The sequence below is a fragment of the Suricata suricatta genome, chromosome 4 (assembly GCF_006229205.1).
Source record: "Suricata suricatta isolate VVHF042 chromosome 4, meerkat_22Aug2017_6uvM2_HiC, whole genome shotgun sequence".
NCBI classification, from domain to species: domain Eukaryota; kingdom Metazoa; phylum Chordata; class Mammalia; order Carnivora; family Herpestidae; genus Suricata; species Suricata suricatta.
The window spans coordinates 132127634-132150723 of NC_043703.1; the positions used below are offsets into that span (position 1 = coordinate 132127634).

At 45.9% G+C, this 23090-nt stretch overlaps 2 long non-coding RNA genes across 2 annotated transcripts in view; both read left to right on the forward strand.

The window, feature by feature from the left end:
- Positions 1-5315: 5315 nt before the first annotated feature.
- LOC115289109 overlaps positions 5316-23090 on the forward strand; it is a 79936-nt gene continuing 62161 nt past the window's right edge. The window contains exon 1 of the long non-coding RNA XR_003907383.1: positions 5316-5506. This is a non-coding gene — a long non-coding RNA (uncharacterized LOC115289109). The remainder of the gene's footprint in view (positions 5507-23090) is intronic.
- Positions 7344-8269, forward strand: LOC115289108. The gene is made up of 2 exons (XR_003907382.1): positions 7344-7435; positions 7952-8269. It is a non-coding gene; the product is annotated as an uncharacterized LOC115289108 (long non-coding RNA).

Here is a 23090-nt window from a genome sequence, read left to right on the forward strand (position 1 = left end):
TGTGTGGGTGGGTGGGGACATAATCCCTTTTATCCTGGCTTTGGTTTGCTTAATTACCTCTTTAGCAGTGCCATTCATGGCTGTAACAGGTGTCAGGCTTTGTCTGGTAGATGCTGAGAGCTGGCCCATGTCTTTGGTCATTCCTGTAGGGCTGCAGGACCTATAGGGCTGGACCTTCAATACCATGAGGTCTTGTTCCCCATTGCAGCCCCTTGTCCTGGGGATGAGAGATAAGGTCTTGTGTTCATTTCGGGTAAAAGTCCAGAAACCAGTCCGGAAGGGCAGCCCCTCCTTCCAAATCCAAAGAAGAAGCTACAATGGAAGAATTGGGGTGGCAGGGCGAGCACAGGGGATGGAAACCAAGGGCATTTGTCACTGCCTTGGAATATTGTCCTGGACATTTGCAAGTCACAGGAAGTTAGCAGAGGAAAAAAAAAAAAAAAGAAAACCTAGCTGGATTCTTTTCATCACCTTAGCCTGCATATTATCTTGAAATAGTGTGTGCTACACTACACTTTGAGAGAGTGTAGAAATATGGGAAGTGTATGATAGTGGCAGTTGGGACCCTAGGCTTTTAGACTGCCGTAACCCGTGGTGGTGCAAGTGGTGGTGCAAGCCTGGGGAAGTTGCTTTGGCTCCCAGGGTCTCTCCAATTTTCTCCTCTGTTGGTGGGGGTGGGGAGAGCGGGTGGACAGGGATGAGGTGGTCTCTATTCTATGACTCACTGGCTGCCTGCGGCATGGCCATGTCTCACACACACAGTCAAAGATGTTGATTGCTCTCAGCAGGGTTACACTCTCCCCTCCCCTGCCTCCCCAGCGGGTTATCGTGCTGACTCCACTAACACAACCCCCATCTGGACGCAGTCCAAACGCCAGATGTGCCCCCGATTCGATTCGTGTCGGTCTGGGGAATGTTTCCATGACTGAAAGGTCAGTGTCAGCTGGAAGTGCCCAGTGTGGGTGTCTGCCCCCCACCCATGTCAGCTGGGAGAGCTGAAACTTCCATTATCTCACTGGCCAAGGAACTCAGCCGGGGCAGCATGGGGCCAGGAGCTGGCCAAGTTCAGGAGGGCCTTGTTTTACTTGCCTTCCTTCTTTGCTCTCAGTTGAAGGACAGAGTGTGATTTTCCACTTGGAAGAGACTCCAGGGGTGTGCAAAGAGGGAAGTCCTGCTGGTGTGTAACTGAAAACACTTTGTTCTCCTTTAGATCTGCAGTGTGCTCATGTCTCTTCTGATTTTCTTATGGCGGCCGTCATCTCCACTATGGAAAGAAAAATGAACGATAATGTTGTGATGGGCTGGGCTGCCATGTTTTGCCCTATTTACAGGTCATTTTAAGTATTGCTTCTACACTTCAGACGGGCTTTCATGTTTAATTTCACTCGTGTAGGGCTATGCTAGGCTTTCCTCTAGGTAGCAATGAAAATTAAACACAATTGAGTTTGATGTGTACCTTATTGATTCCAGACCCATTTCAGTAGAGTGTGACACTTCAGCGACCTGCAAATTCTACACATTAGAGTTCCTATTTTACACAAACGCCATATACCCAGGATGTGGACTCAAGTCCTTCCCAGCAACATCTGATCCCAGCCAAGGACATAGACCTTGTCAGAGGATGAAAGGTCCTAATGAAGATGCATTACAGATGATATTTATGGTCATCCCTGCTCGGAAAACAAAAATGATTCATGAATAATTTCATGCAAGTCACACCAAAAAGAGAGTAATAAGTTTCTCAATTCCAAGTTGTGCTCTGCTTCTCTGTGAGCCACTTCTATTCCCGCAAGTCACCACAGCTTCACTTCCAAAGGATGAGACAGGACAGGGAGAAGCTGTGCATTAACCTGGCTCGGGAACTACCAAGTAATGAAAACTGCTCAGCACCTTTGATTGATTGCGTCTGGTCAAAGCAGTGTTTCTCATCTTCGTGTGATACCCTAAGGCTGAAATGCACTCTTCTGAGGCCCCTGGTTCCTCTGGTGGAGGCACCTTTGTGCAAGACCCCCGAGCAAAGGCAGCAAGCAGTGGGTGACAGAGCAAGGAGGGTGGGCGGGCTCTGACCAGCCATTGGTTTCAAGGTACTGTGTCAATCATTTCTCTTTTGCAACTGAGCTGGGAATCAAATGCTTTATTCGGGTCAAAGTGGGAGAAAGGGAATTTTTACTAGAGGGCATGGCCTTCTGAGGCAAGGGAAGCAAGTATCTTCTGCCAGCAGGAACAGGGAACAGAGGTGAGTCAGAGCAGCTTGTGGAGAGTGGTATTTCCCTCTTGGGGTCAGAGGGCCACTTGTAAAATGACGTCTAGATGTTGGGCCACATCCAAGGTTCTCAACCTTGGCTGCACATCAGAATCACCTGGGAGGCTTTTACAATCCCAGGGTCCAGGACCTGCCTCATACCAATTACATCAGAATCCCCAGCGGTGGGACCCAAGCCGAGGTAGTTGTCAAGGTGCCTCAGATGACTTCAGCATACAACCAGGCTTGAGGGTCACCGGTCTAGGACTTTGCTAATCAAAGTACGACCTGGGGACCAGCAGCGTTCGTGTCACCCGGGACTTGTTAGAGATGCAGAATCTCAGGTCCCACCCCAGACCTACTGAGTCAGCATCTGCATTTTAGCAAGGTCCCTGGGAGATCTGAAGTCTATTAAAGTGTGAGGAGCTGTGGTTCTCAAACTTTGCTGCACATTAAAATCACCTCAGGAGCTTTTAAAAAATCCCAGTGCCCAGGCTGCCCCTTGTACCAATTAAATCAGAAGGCAATCAGAGGGTGGCATGCAAGCATCAGTAGTTTTTTATTGGTTCTCAGGTGATTCTGATGTGCATGGGTTCCCAACGCTGGTTACATATTAGAATCACCTGGGGAGCCTTTAAATACCCAGCTACTTGAGTCCAATTTTCAGAAATACTGATTTAATTGGTCTGGGAGAAGCTGCACAAAGCTTCCTAGGTGATTCTAATATGTGGCCAATAAGAGCCTCTGTTCCAGAATGTTCTGCCAGCTTCACTGAAGGGCCTGCCAGGTAGAAAACCTTGCTACCAGTCAGTGGATCCAAGAACAGTTGAAGGAAAAGAGCGACCCGACCGTGTCTAGACTTACCTGATCTCAGGGCTTTGATACCTGATCTTACATGTGGCAACTACTATACTTCCTTTTATGAATTCAAATATTTCTATGCTCCTTTATTTTTCTAATAAAGTTCATTTTGAAAAATTCGACTTCAATTCAGCCAAATTAAGGGACAAAAGCATTGGTGTACCTCTGGGCCACAGGAGCTAGGAGCAACTGAGGTGGGATGGGGGTAAGAGAGGTCAATATGGAGAACTCGAAACAGCCCAGACCCAGCTGAAGAATGAAGAAATACCTTTAGGGACAAGGAAGAGGTGAGCATATAGTGATTTCTTGTCCCTTTTGCCCTATGGTATATTTTATTTTCAACATGACTGTGGAGTCAGGTCATTTAATAGTAGTGTCACCATATTTAGCAAATAAAAACAGGATGCCCAGTTAAGTTTGAAATTGAGATAAAGAATTATTTATTTATTTATTTATTTATTATTTTTAATGTTTATTTTTGAGAGAGACAAGGAGAGAGAGACAGATGGCAAGCAGGGAAGGGGCAGAGAGAGAGGGAGATACAGACTCCAAAGTAGGCTGCAGAGTCTGAGCTGTCAGCACAGAGCCTGATGTGGGACTTGAACCCATGAACCATGAGATCATGACCTGAGCTGAAGTTGGACACTCAACCAACTGAGCCACCCAGATACTCCAAACAATTAATTATTTTGGAATATAAGTATGTCCCATGGAATATTTATGATATTTATACTAGAAAATTATTTGTTGTTCATCTGAAATTCAGTTTTAATTGGGTATCATGTATTTTATCTGACAATCCTACTTGATAGTTCAGTGTTGGAAAATTTACCCTGGTGAGGGGTTCTTGCCATCTGAGGTGATGTCCGTGTGTGTTTGTTTGAACCCTGTCCATGGGTCCACCCCGCTGGGTCTTACAGGGCTGGCTCAATGCCCTGAAGCTAGCACTGGCAGGGATGTCTGTGGATGACTTGGATCTGTGGACGGTATCCTTGAACTTCACTTCTCTGGACTGCTTCTCTGCAGTGTTTGGTGTTGAGGTGATTCCTGGGAGTTTCTCAGAGGAATCCTCTTCTCCCAGTCACTTGCCCAAGTTAGGTTACTTCTGCTGAAGAGAAAGGTGGTTGAAAGGCATTTTGGGCTGGAGGTGAAGTGTTGAGTGAAGGTGACTCAGACATATATATGCAGGGCAAGAGGGGTTGAAAAGAACAAACAGTGTGCTTCCCAATCCAGCCATAGCTTGCCCCTGAAGCCGCTGTTCCATGTCTGAGCCCACTTGTGGCTGCCTTTCAGCAGAGGCGGCTCCACCGAAACACATTTAGAGTAAAAAAATATGGTTTTCTGTTCCATTCAGCTCTGAAACAACTCATCCCCTGCTGGCTTTGGGGCCTGTGGGGGCTTGGCTGGAGCTGAAAGAGGAGCAGAGAGTGGGAAAGAGAGAGTTGCTGGCAAGAGACACACACACATGAGAGATGTGCAGGATGAGAGGTAGAGATGGAGGGGGAGATGGGGAGAGAGTGGGGGAGGGAGACGGGCTAGAGAGAGAGGAGAGGAAGGGATAGGTGGAAGGACAGAACTGGTCAGTTAGCTGGGGATGGATGTTCAGCAAGATGCAGGACGATCAGGGAGGGCACTTCCTGCTCATTCCTGTAGCTTATTCCACTGCAGCCCCAAGCTGTTGCTGGTTTCTTCCCTGAAGCCGAGTTTCTCAATTTGTTAGCTTCAAGAAAGGCCCAGGAGGGCTCCTGCAGGCCGCGATGCTCTAGAAGGTGGGTGTCCCTTTGTGAGGCTCATGCACTGGTCAGACCCTGCATTGTTGAGGGTGGCAAGCTGGCACACCCCCCAGGCATGCTCACGAATGATGCTACTGTTGGAAATCTCCCTCCTTGACACTCCCTTCTTCCTAGAATAATAAATAACCACAATATAAACGAAGGTCACAGACTTGGCTTTGTGTTTCTTCTGGGATTCAAGACATGGGAAATCTGGGCTGTTCCCTGTCTCCTTCCTGATGGGCTACAACATCACAATCCAGCCATAGCTTGCTTCTGGACTTTCCAACATCTTTTCCCACAGGCTCTATAGACGTGGCATGGGGAAGGCTCTCCAGAGAAACCTCAGTAGCTAGTGGCAAATTAGAATGATCAGTGCTTTTTTTTTCCTTTTTCTTTTGCCTCCCTGGCCACTTAGTCAAGGACAGAACAGCCAGAGGCTCTGTGGAAGATTGGGAGAGAAGCCAAGGGAAGGGAGGTTAGGAGGAGGGAGCTGCCTCAGAATAGGACAGGTCTCCTCAGCTCACGCATGCAGGGACCTCTACTCACAGAGGACTGGTCCTGGTTCAGATTTTGCTGAGGACTGGGCATCAGAGCGAGAAGGAGGTTTCTGGATGAACTGTACTAACTGGTAGGTGGAGCTGGGCTGGGCCTTGCTGACTGTTTGGGGTTGGGCTTATCCAATCTTGGCCAGTGCCTGGCCACTAGCTCCAAGCCTGTTTTCCAGGACCAGAGTGCACTTTCCTTAAAGACTGAGAACCTGGCCACGGGAGGAAGTGGCCTGCTCCTCTTGGGCCAGCAGCTCACTCTGAATCTAATTCAGAAACACAGGCTATTGGCAGAATCATATGCCTTCTGGACTGTTGGGCAGTGTGTCAGGTCCCAGGAGCCCTGGATGATGGGCTTGGAGGACCCCTGGGGCCAGGCTCACATTCTTACCTCAGCTGTAGGGAGGACAGTTTGTCCCATGGGACTCCTCTGGGACTGGCACGCGTACAACATCCAGGGGATGGGCTGGTCAGATCCCAGCTGGCCTCTCATTGGTTCATCTTTGACAGACCCAGGCGTGGCCTGGAGGCTCTGACTCTCTGCTGGGTGGAGACATCAATGTGGAAGGAGCCAGGGCGGGTGGGAGTGGGAGGGGAATGTGTGGGTGAAAGTGTATGGGATTGCGTTGTGCGTTTCTTCCCCTGGAGCTGGGAGGTCTGGACACCTAGCCAGTGTGTGTGTCCAGGATCAGGTAGGGAGAGTTTGGAGGTGGGGGCATGGCTGGGATGACTGAGTAAGAAGAAAGGGCCTGACTCCTGGTTAGCTCCTGCTCTTCTTTGTCTCCTGGCCCCTCTCCTCTACCCTTGGCACTTCTCATGTTCTGGGACAAGTCTAAATGGAGACATTTGGGAGCTGCCAGCCTTCCAGGTCCAGGGTGATCACAGGACTCACTGGCTCCTCTCGGCTTGGCTCTCACCCTAATCCCCACTAGTGTTCGGTGCCAATATCTTGCTGCCCACTGAGGTCCTCTAATCTTGTGCCCATTGTAGGTGCTATTTGGAGCTGCTAAGGGGGGGCCTGCATGTGTGCGCATGTGTGTGTATGTCTACGTGTCCTCCTTGGATGTTTGACTAATCATTTTCCGGCCTTGATTGAGGTACAGATTCCACAGTCCTTTCCAACCCTGGACTTAGTGGTTGGAGAAAGTGCCTGAGTGCAATTTATTGAACATCCTTCAGGCTGCTCCTTTGGAAAGTCTCCCAGGACCTCAGCCCTGGGTCCTCTTTCCTTTCGGCTCCAGAGAGTGTGCCTGGCACAAGCCAACCAGGAGCTCTTCAGCCTTGGACCAGTTTTGAACAGTTAATCTGTTACCTCCCAGAGCCCAGGCTTTGGAGTCAGCCCGACCAAGGTTCAACATCTCACTCTCTTGCTTATGAGCCAATGACCTTGAGCTCATTAATTTCTTTGCAACTCAGTTGCCTCCTCTGAAAAGGGGGATGAGGACACCTCTGTCTCAGGATCCCTGTGAGGCTCCAGGGAGCTCATGCACACGAAACACCAGGCACAGACCTTCGTTTTTGTTCTCTTCTCTTCTCCTCACAGTTGTTGGAACAGCACTGGGCTTGTGGTCGGCACCCAGAAAAGTAGTAGTGACTGATTAATGATTATGGAGCCTGCAATTATTGGGATGAAGTCCCTAAACAGGGAAACAGCTCTGAGCAAACCCATTAATTAGGGGCCTGTTTGCAGTTCTTTTGTGCTGGCTTGTCCTGTGTTAGCTCAAGGAGGGATGGGTCCCCGGCCCCCTGAGGTCATGGTGGGGGGGATAATGACCAAGGGGAGGCTCCAGCCTGAGGTGTGCAATTCCCACCTACTTGTGACCTTCACGCCCACCCTCCCCTCCCCCATCCAAGAGCCGGTGTCATAAACAAGTTACCAGGTGACGCCCAGCAGCCCTACTAAAGAGGGCTGCTGGCTTTAGGACAGCATTAAGCCTGAGCTAATGGACTTTGCCAGGGAGCAAGGACTCCCTGAGGCGCAAGAGGACTTCTGACCTGGACTGACCTCTCAGGTTAGGGGAAGATAGGGCTAGCAGCTACTTTTTGAGAAAAAGGAAGATTTTTTTTTAATGAAGAAGAAATGGAACATCTCAACATCATTTATGACTTAAATATTTACATTTATCCAATGAACAAGTTTAAATCCCAAATGCAACATAACTGCTATTTCACAATAATTTCAGCGACAAAATATTAATTATTTTATCCTGCAAGTAGGCAGGTGGTAAGCTAAGCTAATGAGGTAGAAATTGAAAGTAGCATGATGGATGTCTGTCTGTCCTGGGTCAGCCGGCATCACACTCTAAGGGGATGGTCCTGTGGGGCAGCTAGGAGCCCTGGGCCCTGGCCAGTGTGGGCGCTGTGGGCATCTCAGCGTTGGGCTTTGGTGACAGAGACTAAGAGATGATGTCATTCCACTGGGGAACTAAGGTCCCTGCACAAGAGTCAGACCCCTTTATCTGGGCTTCTTTCCTCCATTTCAGACACAGCATATGATGCTCTAATTACGTTGCCTCTGTTCTGCACAGGCTATGAGAGTTTCCTCAGTATCCCGGGTACCCAGCACGGCGACCAGCACAGTGAAGACACCAACTAACGTTCTTTGGCAGAACTGAATGAACGGCTGTGTGAATGAGTTTGCAGGGCAGACTGCCTGAGAGCCTCCCCACCAGCCACCGAGCCCATAACGCTCGCAAGCCGTTTCCTGATGAGTGTTTTCCCGTTTTATGGATCTTGGTCTGTCTCTAGAAGCCTATGTCCCCTTCTGGTATCAGGGCACATCTGGTTGTTGGTGCATGATGCTTAGTTAGAAACTCTTAAAACAGCATGAAATTGTTAGCACGTTGCTCCTGCCTGCCAAGCTGTTCTCGAGACTCGAGCTTTGGTGGATTTGGTTTTCTGTTTGTTTTCTGTTTTCATGCAGTTTAGGAAATTGGTCTGTGACAACCTTGGGGGAAATAAGCCTGCTTTGAGCTCTGCCAAGCAGAGGGCCAGCCTGAGATGAGGGCTGGGAGTCAGCTCTGGGAATCCTTGCTTGCGTGTCCTTTCTTTTCGTTGTAGATGGGACACTCAGGCTGATTTGATGTGTGGAGAGAAGGGTGCCCAAAGGAGATAGGCTGGGCCTGGGACTAGCCTTGTCTCTGTATGGGTCCTCATAGGGAGATGGGCGCAGACTAGTATAGCACCTCTGGGTTCCAGAAGACACGGATATGCTATCTCCAAATAAAGGCCTGGGCGTGGGGGCTGTGAAGAAGGATGTGCCCTCCTGGTGCGTTTGATTTCTCTGCTACCTTTAGGTATGGGCAGCACCAGAAATCAACTTTTCCCCCATGGCCCCAATATGCCATTGCCTCCTCCCCGTTCTCGGTAGCTCTTGTCTCTTGGCAGATTTCCTTTCTGGAAATAATCTCATCTGGGGAAAAGCCTGGGCTGGTCTCTTTTCACCTTGGGTGGCAGTTGTTATCACTGCTGGGTATGTAGTCCTAGCCCATGCTGCTCCTGGATGGTCACTTGAGGCACGGGCAGGTGGGAAAGGTGCAGCTGGCACCCCAGGCAGGAGTTGGTTTGCCTCTTGACAGAGGAGATGGGACTCAGAGATTGTTCTTTGGTAAATGCCAATAGCAGTGCTCATGCCCGCCCCTCTACCCCAAGCTCTATGCACCGTCTTATGCGCTTTGTGCTTCATCTTTCACTGTGATTTAAAAATCTTTCCTTTCATCCATTTCCACAAGAGGGTGGCCTCCATGTCAGTCTCTAATCTCTCCCCAGAGAATGGTTCTGGGCTGTGCTGCTGGGTTCTGGGTCTTTGTAGCAAGTCAAGATTTCTACTCTGGCCCCAATATCCTGAACAAATCTGAGCACATCCTGGAGGACCCCACAGATGGGCATTCTGCCTTCTTATTGCCCAGGACTCGGAGGCCTTACTGCCCATTATCCCCTGATATGGACTGAATATTTGCACCTCCCCCCAAAGCATTTATTGAAATTTAACTCCACCTTGGGATAGTATTAGGAGGTGGGGCCTCTGGGAGGTGATTAAGTCAAGAAGAGCCATCTAGGACCCAGGAAGTGGGCTCTTACCAGACATCGAATCGACTTAAGCCTTGATTTTGGAATTCTGGCCTTCAAAATTGTTTTTCTTTTTAAGTCTGTTTATTTACTTTGAGAGAGAAAGAGTGTGTGTATGTATATGTGCACATGCAAGCAGGGGAGGGGCAGAGAGAGTAGAAGAGAGAGAGAATCCAAAGCAAGCTCTGCACTGTCCGCATGGAGCCTGACATGGGGCTCAAACCCATAGACTGTGAGATCATTATCTGAGCCGAAACCAAGAGTGGGACATTTAACCAACTGAGTCACCCAGGTGCCCAAGCCTTTGGGATTATAAGAAATACATGTTTGTTTGTTTAAGAAAATTTTTTTAACGTTCATTCATTTTTGAGAGAACAGAGTGTGAGCAGGGGAGTGGCACAGAGAGAGAGAGAGAGAGACAGAATCCAAAGCAGACTCCAGGCTCTGAGCTGTCAGCACAGAGCCCGATGCGGGGCTCGAACTCACGGACAGCGAGATTGTGACCTGAGCCGAAGTCGGCCACCCGACCGACTGAGCCACCCAGGCGCCCTCATGTTTGCTTTTAGAACACCTAACCTGTGGTATTTTTGTTGTAGCAGCCCAAATGGAGTAAGACACACCTTAAAATCTTAGTTCTCTTCGAGAACCCTGCTTTTATGGGATCTACAGTTTGCCGGGCACTGACTGTGTGGCTTGGATGTAATGCCTTGCCCAAGCCTTGTAAGCCATAAGTGACATAAGTGACATGTCTGTCTATGTCAAAGCCCTTCCTCATCCCTCTCATGGGGGGTTCATGAACTCAGGAAGAGAAGGGGGTAGGGTGCTTTGATTCTAGGCGTGTCACCCTGCCCCCAGCCTCTTACATCTGGTCTCACCTCATACCCCCCACCCCCCACTCGAAGCCTGCAGGAACGCCCTTGCCGTGAGCTAAATCAAAGCAAAATTTCCTTTGTCACCACCCCTGGGTTTTAGTTAACTATGTTAAAATGGGCCTTTAATTTTAAAAGGTAGAGGAAGGGAGAGAAGTACAAAAAGAAACTGTTGAAAGAGTTTATAAATGTTGAATCCTCAATGTTTGGTAAGGCTTAATGGCAGATGGTGCTCCTATTTCCATTGGGCCATGACCTGAGAGTCTTCCAACATGGTTCCCTATTAGCTGTAGGAAATCCCTCCTCCCTTCCCTTTCTCTGCCCCCTCTACCTGGAAAGGGTTTGAGGCAGGTGTCTTGGTCATGCCCTTAGCTTAGACTGGGGTTCCTGAACTGGAATTCATGAATGAGCTTCCAGAGCCAGTGACTTTCCAGGAACTGAATGAAAACTGTGATTGCATTGTTGTATGGGCTTTTTTCCTGGGGAGTGGGCTCACAGCTGTAATCAGATTCACAGAGACTCGGTGACTTCAAATGGCCTGAGAAGCCCTGGGGGTGAATATGTCACTTTCATGTGAGAAATGGATTTTAGAGCTAAGTGCTAGGACACATTTGCTTGGTCTGAAGGAACTGGTATGTTTTCTCACTCTGTAATCATTGTTCTATAGATGACACCATCAAAGCATTTCTAATTTTGTTCCATTTTCATTTTATTGAAATTATTCCTACCTAGATCAAGTCAGCTTTATGTAAGTCTTACAGGAAGAATTGGTTCATTAATCAGCTTCTTTTTTCTATGTTCTTGCCATATGGGATTTCCTGTGGTGTCTATGATACTACAGTGAATGTAGAGAGACAGACAGAGGGAGAAGAGAGACAGACACAATCTGAAAGTCATCTTTACTGAAAGGGAGTTCAAATGTCCTTGGGGGACAAATGGGATCAAGCAGTGCAGTCACAATATCCTGTTTCAGTGTTTCGGTGTCTTTGCCGGGTCCTGGGGTAGGAAGGAGGAAGCAAACCTCTTAAAGAGCGAAAATAAATTGCCACCATCCCACGGGCAGGTGTGCCCCTACCAGGAGGAACCCAGTTGACGGGAAAATGCAGACATCCGTGAATTCGAAAGACCTCTGTGAGCAGCCTCCTCCTTCCCATCACCCTGGCGGGGCCCTAGAACAACATACATGAAATCATCCTTGTCTATCACATCCTGCAGATTCCCCTCCATCGTCGAGTGACTTACAGCACTTAACTCCCTGGGGTAGCAGCGTGACTCCTGGCTTGGCTGGCAGAGACCCTTGAGCAAGTCCCTTGCTTCAGAAACATCTGTGCCACTTAACCTGATGGGTTTATGATATGAATCACTTATTTATCTGAATAACTACTGGAGGATAGTGTTGGCTTTAAAAATGTGGTGTGGTGCAGTGGAATGAACATGGAATTTGAAATCAGTCAACCTTTGTTCACATCCAAAAGTGCTTCAACCTTTGCTAAAAAGAAACTTTTAAACACAGTTCTTAACTCTCCCCCCAAGGGCAGGACACAACCAAGGATGTTTACTGGTGTGTTTTCTCTCACTGTTTTGTCTATAGCAACTGTGGCAAGATAAGCCTTGTGGAAAGGACACAAGGAGGCCTTTTTGTTCTAATCTAGGCATTAATCCTGTCTGCACTGGGCTTATTCCTGGTTCAGCCCAGCTCACCGAAATAAGTTTTGGGCTAGGAACTCTGCTAGAGTAAAGTTTTCCTAAGCCTAGGATGGTTGGTTTTAGGAAACATCTTTAAAAGACAAGTGATACTTGACTTTTGCTTTTTCCCCTCTATCTTGCTAATACAGACGTGATGGCTGGAATGCTAGCAGCCACCCTTATAATATGAGGACATGAGACATACTATAGCATGGCAGTGATAAGCTAGATCCAGAGGATTTAGGAAGTGCCTAATAGCCTTGGATCATCGGCTTCTAGCATTCTTTTTTTTTTTTATTAAAACTTTTTAAAAATGTTTATTTCTTTTGAGAGAGAGAGAGAAACAATGTGAGTGGGGGAGGCACAGAGAGAGAAGGTGACACAGAATCTGAAGCAGGCTCCAGCCAGCTATCAGCACAGAGCCCAATGTGGGGCTCAAACTCACGGACCAGGAGATCATGACCTGAGCTGAAGTTGGATGCTCAACCAACTGAGCCACCTGGGTGCCCCTAGCATTCTTTTAATTCAGAAAGAAATAAACTGTCTTGTTTAAGTCATAGTTATATTGGGATTTTCTGTCACATAGGACCTAACCCTAACTAATCTAGATATCATACTTTTAATTTTTAGAGTCAGATAACCTGGGTTGAAACTCCATCCCACAATTTTATAGGCTTCAATGTGAGCCAATATCTTAATCCTTATAAGCTTCCAGTTTTCTTGACTATGAAATGGGGGTCATTATGGTGCTTATCTGATAACTCTGTTGTAGATATTAACATGCTGTAATATATATAAAGTGCATGATATGTGTTTCAGTACTCAAGAAATATTTCTGTTGTTACTACTATCATCATCATCATCATCATCATCATCATCATCATCATCTTCCCGGGGCATCTGTAACCCTTGCAGGGTTTCTTGAGGGTAGCTATGGAAGGCTAGGTCATGTGTTCAGGATCCTGGACCCTATGTCTTTCCATCTCTTTCCACAAGAAAAACAACTCATAAATTTTGGGAAGTCACTTGCCCTCTATGAACCACACTTTCCACGTCTAGAATAGGGCTAATAATACTTTGTGGGCTTGTTGGGAAGATGGGATGAGCAAACGCGTGAGATGCAGCGAGCACCGTGCACGAATCACACGTGCATGCCACAGAGGGGAGGTCCCATCTCTGTCCTGTGGACACGCTCTCACACTGAAGAGATAAACACAGGGCCTCCTCGTCTCAACCTCTCCTGCTCTACTCTTGTCCTGGGTGAACTGCAAGGTGACGCTGGCAACTCAGTGGTGGTAGTTGAATCCAGTTGGTGAAGGGCAGTGGCCCAGCCGGGGCAGAGTTGTGCCGCCCAATGGTGAAGACCAGGCCTGCAAGCTGGGTGGGTGTGGGTGGCAGGAGGTCTCTCAGAGTCAAAAGCAGAGGACAGGGGTATTGGGGGGGGGCAGAGGGGATATGGGCAAGGTCCAACAGCAGTGTTGGGGGTCTTAGTGAGAGGACGTGACACTGCTTTGTTCTTATCATCATCATCATTATCATCATTATTATTTATTATTATTGCCATTTGCAGATCCAGCTTTGTAGTTCATGGAGGAGAGAGGCCATAGGCACAATAGTAGTTCTGTGAAGACAGTAGTACTCATCTTAAAGAGCTATTTACGAGGCTCTAACTAAATGAGACAATTGAAGCAGTGTAGGCTGCTTTCTCTGACTCTATCTTCTACTGACACCAACAAATTCTTGCCCCCTAATGAGTCTGCTGCATCTCCCGGGGCCCCTCAATACCATCTGCAGGTGCCTGAGGTATAAGCCATATGGGACTGGATGGTTTTCTATAGGGAGAGCACAAGCTGTTGTAGAAAGTTGTATATAAAAGCAAAGAGCAGGTGGGGAAAGGGCCTAGGCACCCCACAACAGCCCTGCCCTTCAAGCCTCTCCCCACTCTGCAGCCTCTGGATGCTTCCCGTTGGCACCCCCTCCAGCACAGAGGTGGGCTCTCTAGGCCCTCCTCCACAGCCTTTTAAGCAAACACAAGAAACCCTTTGGGATTTGTAGCGCCTTAGTTTAAACATTTTTTAAAAAATAATTTCAATGTTTTTTATTTTTTGAGAGGGAGGGAGGGAGGGAGGGAGACAGAGAGAGAGAGAGACAGAGAGAGAGAGAGAGAGAGAGAGAGAGAGAGACAGAGAGAGAGAGAGAGAGAGAGAGAGAAATGAATGAATATATCTGAAGCAGGCTCCAGGTTCTGAGCTGTCAGTACAGAGCCTGATGTGGGACTCGAACTCATGAACTGTGAGATCATGACCTGAGCCCAAGTCAAGTGCTTAATTGACTGAGCCACCAAAGTGCCCCAGTTTAAACATTTTTTAATTGAAAAGATAAATTATAGAGAGGTACACGAAAACAGCACAACAGCATCTCACCACTAAGTTTATTTTTTAAAAAAGTATTAATGTTTGTTTATTTTTGAGAGAGAGACAGAGACAGAGTGAGAATGAGACAGGGGCAGAGAGAGAGAGAGAGAGAAAGAGGGAGGGAGGGAATTTGAAGCAGACTCCAGGCTCTGAGCTGTCAGCATGGAGTCCACTGTGGGGCTTGAACCCATGAGCCATGAAATCAAACCCTGAGCCACCCAGGCGCCCCTCTCTAAGTTTAAATGAATGTTACCATTTTGTTTTGGATACTTACTTAGATTTCATTTTTCAGCAAAGAAGAAAAGGTACTGACTATGCTAAAATCTTTGTTGAACTGCTTTCCAATCTCATCTGGAGACAATTTCTATCTTGAAATTGATGTGCATCCTTTCAATTCATGGTTTTTACACTCACTTTATGAGCACAGATCCACCTTGAGTGTGCATTTCTTCCACCCTAGGAATGACACATTGTGTTTCTATTCTTTTCATTGTTTCTCTAACATTTTTAACACCCATACTTCATATTTTTATAAAAATTTTAAGTTAATTGATATTTCTATTTTCTTCGTAAACAAGACAGAGAATGCTTTAACTTCACTCTAGTATTTCATTTTACCATGTTTTTACTCACCGTTTTCATTACTATTATTTTTCGAATCTGTACCTATTTAGATCTACCAATGTGTTTATAATTTCTTTTGCACACAGTTGCTTCTTACGATCCTATCTCACTTTTCATGTTTCTGAAGTCTTCCTTTAAAAGTTAATCTGTGAAGATCTGTGTTTGGTTAACTCTTCATCTTTTTCTGAAAGTGTCTTTCCTTTGTCCCCCGTCTCAGATGTGGGTCAGCTGAATATAGAATGGCAGATGGACTTTTTTTTTTTTTTTTTTTTTTTGCCCCTTAGCACTTTTAAGATATTATTCCCTCATCTTTGGCAGCTATTGTTGCTGATAGGAAGAATGATATCAATCTGATAGACATTTCTTTGAAGATAATCTTGCTCCACTCTCTAGTATCTTTAAAAACATTATCTTTTCCCTTGAACGTTCTGTGGTTTCGCAAACATGTGTCTAAGTATGCGTTTGTTTTTACTTATCCTTTGTGCTTTTGCAAACCAAGGCTAAGAATCCTTCTTCAAATCTGGATGATCCTTAGCCATCATCTCTTCAAATATTCCCTCTCACTCTGTTCTGTGTTGTCTTTTTCTGTAGCACTGACCGACAGATCTATGCAGAATATCAAAAGACATTCTCCAGGTTCCTCAATTTCTTTTTCATCCACTTTTTCTTTTTCATATTTAAAAATTATCCTTATTATGTTTGCATTGTATCCTGGATGATTTTCTCAGATCTGCATTTTAAGTCCCCAGTTTTTTTCCACAGCTGAGCCAATGGACTATTTAACCAGCCCATAGAAATTATTGGTTTTTAAATTTGAATGATTATGGTTTTCATAATTAGGACTTTGTTTTAGTTCTTTTTCAAACCAACTCTTTAAAAAAATTTTTTTTAATGTTTATTTATTCTTGAGAGAGCGAGAGACAGAGTGCAAGCAGGGGAGAGGCAGAGAGAGAGGGGACGCAATCTGAAGCAGGCTCCAGGCTCTGAGTTGTCAGCACAGGGCCTGATGCGGGGCTTGAACTCACAGACTCTGAGAACATGACCTGAGCTGGAGTCGGACACTTTAACCAACTGAGCCACCCAGGTACCCCAAGACAAACTTATTTTAAATTTCTTTTCAGAGTACTCTGTATTCGGGAATACCTTTGGGTTGATTTTTTTTCACTTTTTTATTTTGAAAGAGAGAGAGAGAGACAGAGAGAGTGTGAGCACATGCAAGTGGGGGAGAGGCAGAGAGAGGCAGGGAAAAAGAGTCCCAGGCAGGCTCCGTGCTGTCATTGTGAAGCCTGACAAGGGGCTTGATCCCACCAACTGTGAGATCATGGCCTGGGCTGAAGTCAGGAGTCTGATGCTTAAAAGACCAAGGCACACCAATTTCCCTCACTTTTCACATTTGCGTCTCAAGTGTTTTGTTAACTTTTGACTCTTCCTCAACAGACATTACCTTCTGCAGATAGTGTGTATTCTCTAGGACTTGGAAAGATCCCTCTGCTGTTGTTTTAGCGGTATAGAATTCTCTTTTCTAGATCAGTTTAACTTTATTTTGTTGCCTTTGGTTATTTCTGGTCATTTTGTCTCTATGTGATATCAAAGCCCCCAAGGCAGTGTATCTCACACCCCAGTGTGCATGTGAATCACCTGAAGAGCTTCTCAAAAAGGGAGATTCTGATTTAGTAGGTCTGGGGTGGGCCTAAGATTCTGCATTTCTCATAAATTCCTGGGAGATACTGATGGTGCTGATTCAGGAACTGTGCTTGAAGTAGCAGAGTCCCCCGGCACGACTCTGGTTAGTTACCTCTGTGGACCGAGAAGCTTTACCGCTCACTCTCTATTCACATGCTCTTTGTTTTTGCACACTGAGAAGTTCCTTCCTGCGAGTCTTTTCAACCTTAGACTATGAATCCTAGACTCTTTCCTGTTCCAGTAAAACCTGTTTACCCAGTGTTTTAATTAGGACAAAGTAGGGGCACTTGGGTAGCTCAGTCAGTTAAGCATCTAGCTTTGGCTCAGATCACGATCTGACGGTTTGTGGGTTCGAGCCCCGCATCGGGCTCTGTGCTGACTGCTAGCTCAGAGCCTGGAGCCTGCTTCAGATTCTGTATCTCTCTCTCTCTCTGACCCTCCCCTGCTCACGCTGTCTCTGTCTCTCAAAAAAAAAAAAAAAAAGAATTAGGACAAAGTATGGCTGTAAGACACAGAACTACCTGTAAGACACAGAAATAACTGAGGCTTAAAGTAGGTGAGTATTTATTTGTGACTCACATACAAGGGTCCAGGCTGTATGGTGGGTCCACAATTATCAGGGACCCAAGCTCTTTGCATTTTGCTGCTTTGTTTTCCTGGGTGTGTCACCTCAAGGTTTAATATGGCTGTAAGAACTCCAACCATTACATTCACATTCTGACTACCAAAAAGAAGAGAGAGAATAAGAAAGGCAAGCCTTTAAGGATGCTTCCTAAAAGTTACAAATGTCAGCGCATTCACATTTCACTAGCTGTTCACTTCTAGTTGCAAAGGTGGCTGGGAAATGTATTATTTATTCTGGGTGGCCAGATGCTAGCTAAAAATTGAGGCTTCTGTCGCTGAGGAGGAGGGAACTGGTAAAGCAACAGTGTGCCGTAATCAGAATGTAGTTTTCTAGAATCTTAGGGCATTCCCTCAGCCTTGAATCCAGAAGCTGGGTGGTAGTAGGTAGTGGTGGATATGGAAACAAAAAAAACCTCTTTGCAAAGTGGCAGTCTTGGGGCTCTGACAACCATGCCCACAAATTTTTGAAAAAGATAAATATTCTAAGAGGAAACTATGCTCTCTGATGAGTTGATTTCTTGCACAGAAGGAAAGCAGAAGCTTAACTACGTAGTGATGTCTATAAAATGTCAGCATTTGGAGGCGCCTGGGTGGCTCAGTCAGTTAAGCATCTATCCCTTAATTTTGACTCAGGTCATGATCTCATGGTTTGTGGAATTGAGCCCTGTGTCAGGCTCTGTGCTGACAGCATGGAGCCTGCTTGGGATTCTCTCTGCCTTCCCCCACTCTCTCTTTCTCAAAATAAATAAGTAAACATAAAAAAAAAAAAGTCAGCAATGGGGTGCCTGGGTGGCTTAGTCAGTTGAGCGAATGACTTCGGCCCAGGTCATGATCTCGAGGTCTGTGAGTTGGAGTCCCTCATCAGGCTCTGTGCTGACAGCTCAGAGCCTGGAGCCTGCTTCAGATTCTGTCTCTCTCTCTCTCTCTCTCTGCTCCTCCCCTGTTCACACTCTGTCCCTATCTCAAAATTAAATAAACATTAAACAATTTTTAAAAAACTGTCAGCATTTCCCTCAAAGTCTTGCAAAATGTGCCAGAAATAACCAGGTGACACAAGAGAAAAGAAAGAAGTGCAGAGACCCTGAAAAGTCAGAGCAGTGGAGACTGGAGGCCGAAACAGACATCCTGTGAGATGAGAGCCAGGCCAGTTTCTGAGAATGTAGAGGAACGGCAGCCCCGCAGGTCAGCAGTGGAGCATCTGAAGACCCAGACATTTCTCCCGAGGGTGGGTACCTGGGTCGGGGTGGAGAGGGGTGGAGGGAGAGAGAGCACGAGAGAAGACCCAGGACTCATCATGTCGCACTTCAAAACCTCTAATAGGCTGAGGGGGCGCTGGGCAGTGCGTCAGAAGTCTCGGTGGGGAAGGGAAGGTAATTTTGGCATAAAAATCAGCCACCTCGGCTTCTATGGCTTCTATGGTCAGAGCCTGACCCAAAGCCCGTGGCCTGTTATTATGATCATCTCCAGTCATCAAGTAAATGTTAGGCTTTGTAACATTATATAATGCACATTAGCATATTAGGGACTCACAGACGTTCTGCAGTAAAAACAAAACAACTAGTTTTGGCCTAGAGGTTTGTACTTTTTTTGTAAACTATGGAACCCTCTTCTCCTGGGACACCAGTTAATTGCCTCTTGCCCTAGTGTCCCTCACAGCGCCCTCTAGAAAATCATGCCACATATAAGTGAACCAATTGCTTGGGAGAAAGAGAAACACTATTTTTAGTACCAAATTCAGACAGAATTACCCCTGAGGATATTTAATAATGAAAACGCCGTGTGATGTAATGAACAATGTCTTCAGCAGCCTTGTTACCCCAGTTATAATGGTGCTTTTCATGGGACTGTTTCTTGTAATTACATTAAAAAATGCTGATGGCATCCCACCAAGAACAATTCAGCAAAGCAGTTCTGCTGGGGCCAATGTGATGGACTCCAGGTATCTGTGTTTCAGTTGCTCTGGAGGGATCCAGGGATTGGTGTTAGAAAATCTGGAAGAGTGGACGAATTGCTTATCCTTCAAGCAATCCTCTCTGTATAGTGTTTTTTCTCAGCAGGACCTTTAAATAAATATTCAGTGGTGGGCGTACAAACTGTACTTCCTAGCTGGACCTAAAGAGGGGGCCTCTTTGTTGTCCTCTGAGCCTACCCACATGTCTTAACTGACAGTTGAATATGGGGGGAGGTTGGCATTCCTTTGGAAAACTGAGCGCTCCCATCCGTGTTCACTGGCAAGACCAGGACTCTGTTTCAAAGTTGCCTTCAGCCCGTTCCAGTGTGTAAATGGATGAGCAAACTGGGCCCCCAAAGCTGCCTCATACATGGCTGGTATCGTGTCCATGGCTAAGAATGTTTAAGACTGGTATAACCAGACTCTTGCCACAGCCAAATAAATCGTTGGCAGAGCACCAGAGAATGCCTGGCTTTGGACAATGCTACTGTCAGGACCCTATCCAAGACAAACGCTACGTTAGTGCCAAGGTAACTAAATGAAGTAACTTATACTTGGTTATTTATGAATTGGCTAAAATGTGGAATGCTTCTCAGAGATAACATATTTTAGTTTTAGGACAGTTGATCTGAGGGCCTTCTGGAAAGAATTGCCTAGTGTGGGAAATTAATTTTCAGGTCAAGTCTAATTTGAGACAATGAAGCGTCATCGAAGTTATAAGAATGTCTCTTATTGCTCTGCATGGGGGTAGGCGAGGTTGGGATTGGCATCTCGGACTGGCAGAAGATCACTATGAAACAAGTGAGAGATGATTCCAGAATACATCCCTCTAAGATTTATCTGCACTTTTTTTATAGCCAGAGGTAGAATCCTACTGACATGGATGGCTGTTTCCATTGGTTAGAGGTGTTCTGTCTATACTGGCATCAACAGGTCAAATCCTGAGTAGCAGCCTAGGCCAGGGGCCACTCCAGGTTAACAACAATTCCCCATAATATAATCAGCTCTAGGGATGGAATATGACATTGGTTTGGGTCGGAAGAGTGCATCTGAAGTTTGTATGCTCCCTAATGTGTAAGAATTTGGTGTTTGCTGAAATATGTATTTGATTTGCTGCAGTACAAACTTGGAGTAAGGGAAGGAGCCTCTTACTAATGGTCTCAACCATTTGCATTCTGTCTTCCATCATAGAAGTAAAAAGAATCTTCTGTGTTTATGTGTACATGAGAAATTGCTTCTCCCCAAATCCAACTCCTAATGCTAGTGAAATAATTGAAGAAGTTTAAGAAAGGAGATATTTTGAAAAAGTTAGAGTCAGATTTTACTGATACACACACACACACACACACACACACACACACACACACACTCGGGTAGTGATTAGTACAGGAGGAGTGTGACATTGCTGTTAATGGTAGAATGGACCAATTAGTCAGTGAATGAGATTGGGACCACTGAAAATTAAGGAAAAAAAATAGCTACCCTCTCTCTTCATATATAAAAGTTCATTCTGGATGTAATAAAGAGCTAAACAAAATAAAACCACCACCACCATCATCACCAATAACAACAACCTTCAAAATACCTGAAGAAAATATAGGTGAATATTTCATTTATCTTGGAAATAGCAGTTGAAGCCGGAAAGGAGACATTTGTTACATTTGACTACATAAAAATAAAGGTTTTGTCTGAAAAAATAAGACACTATAAACAAAATTAAAGGACGAGGACAGCCCAGGAAAGTGTTTATCACATGTATAACAGACATAGGGTTAATAACCACAAAGTGGAGTTTCTATAAAATAACAATTAAAAGGCAAATAGCCCATGGGGCGCCTGAGTGGCTCAGTCAGATAAGCTGCTGACTTCTTCTCAGGTCATGATCTCACGGTTTGTGAGTTCCAGCCCCGTGTCAGGCTCTGTGCTGACAGCTCAAAGCCTGGAGCCTGCTTCAGATTCTGTGTCTTCCTCTCTCTCTCTCTCTGCTACTCCTCTGCTCACACTCTGACTCTCAAAAATAAATAAACATTAGGGGCACCTAGATGACTCAGTCAGTTAAGCTTCTGATTTCGGCTCAGGTCATGATCTCACAGTTCGTGGGTTCAAGCCCCGCGTCGGGCTCTGTGCTGACAGCTGAGCCTGGAGCCTGCTTCAGATTCTGTGTCTCCCTCTCCCTCTGACCCTCCCCTGCTTGTACTGTCTCTTTCTGTCTCTTAAAAATAAAATAAAAAGCATAAAAAAATTAAAATCAATAAACATTAAACAAAATTAAAAGGCAAACAGCCCCATGGAAAAATAGACACAGAATAGGAATAGGCTATTTACAGTAAAAAGTTAACAACAAGATGTTTTTCTATTATCAGATTGATAAAAAGTTGGGAAGGTTTAAAACATTCCGGGCTGGGGGAGATTTTTGGTGGAGCAGGGGTGTCGACCTTGCCCCAGGACAGCAACGTGGCAGAAACGATCCCGACTTTCAGTACACAAATCATCGAAGCCGGGTAAGCACTTGCACGTGTGCCCAGAGAGGCATGTCGAAGGATGTAGTTGCAACATTATATGAGGAAAGATTTAGGAACACCTGAGGTGAACTTTCACAGGTATGTGTGTCTGTGCTCTGGAACATGATGCAGCGCTTAAAAGGACGAGGAATGTGCTGGCACACACAAGTGTGCTGGAGGTACGAGGAAGTGCAAGTTGTAGCACCACGTGTGTCACGTGATACCACGTAATTCGGGTCTCCAGGCTTGCAGATGCAAAGACAGGTCTGTAAGGAACGTGTGCTCTCCTACTGGGGTTGTGCGAGGGCCTGGGAGAAGGGTGGTGAAGGGGAACGTCTAGTCTCCTCTGTTTACTTGTATTTTGTTTAATACCTATACACTTGTATATTTACAAAAACAAAATCACACACACAAAGAATTGAATGTGACATTCCACAGTGGCTTGGACATCTGAAGTGAATGACTCTGGCTGTCATTCTTCTATACATTCACCCATTCATTCATAAAAATTTTTGAGGGCCTACTATGTGCTTGGCACAGAAACTAGAGAAAGTTGTCTGTAAAGCGAATGCAGCGAGTCCCCTGATTAGCAATTGTATCAGTCAGCTTGGGTGGCCATGACAATGGGTGACTTCACCAACAGAAATTTATTTTCTCACAGTTCTGGAGGCTAGAACCTGAGGTCAGGGAGCCAGCAAGGTTGGGTTCTGGTGAGAATGCTCCTCCAGGCTTGCAGACAGCCACTCTCTTGCTGTGTCCTCTCATAGCACAGTGGGGCTGTGGGGGAGGAAAGGGAAAGAGGGAGAGAGAGAGAGAGAGAGAAAGAGAGAGAGAGAGAGAGAGAGAGAGAGAGAGAGATCTTCATCTTATGATCTCATGAAGGTGGTCCCTCATGACCTCATCCGTCCCTAATTACCTCTCAAAGCCCCATCTCCAAATACCATTGTATTGGAGGTTAGGGCTTCAAACTATAAATTTTGGGGAAGAAACACAAATAGTCCATAACAATAATATATTCCATAGGGTGTTAATAATAAAAGTTTGACAGAGATATTAAGGAACAGTAGATGTGAAATCACACAGTTAGCTCCTCACCTGCAGAATGTACAAGGAAAACTGAACTACTGACACCGTCTCATCCATCTAGAGAACGTAAAGTGGTTGAAGCAGTGAAGACGGAGGATAGATCAGAAAACAGATTTCTCTGGAGAGAGCTGTCCCAGAGCTCTGACTCTCTCCCCACTCTG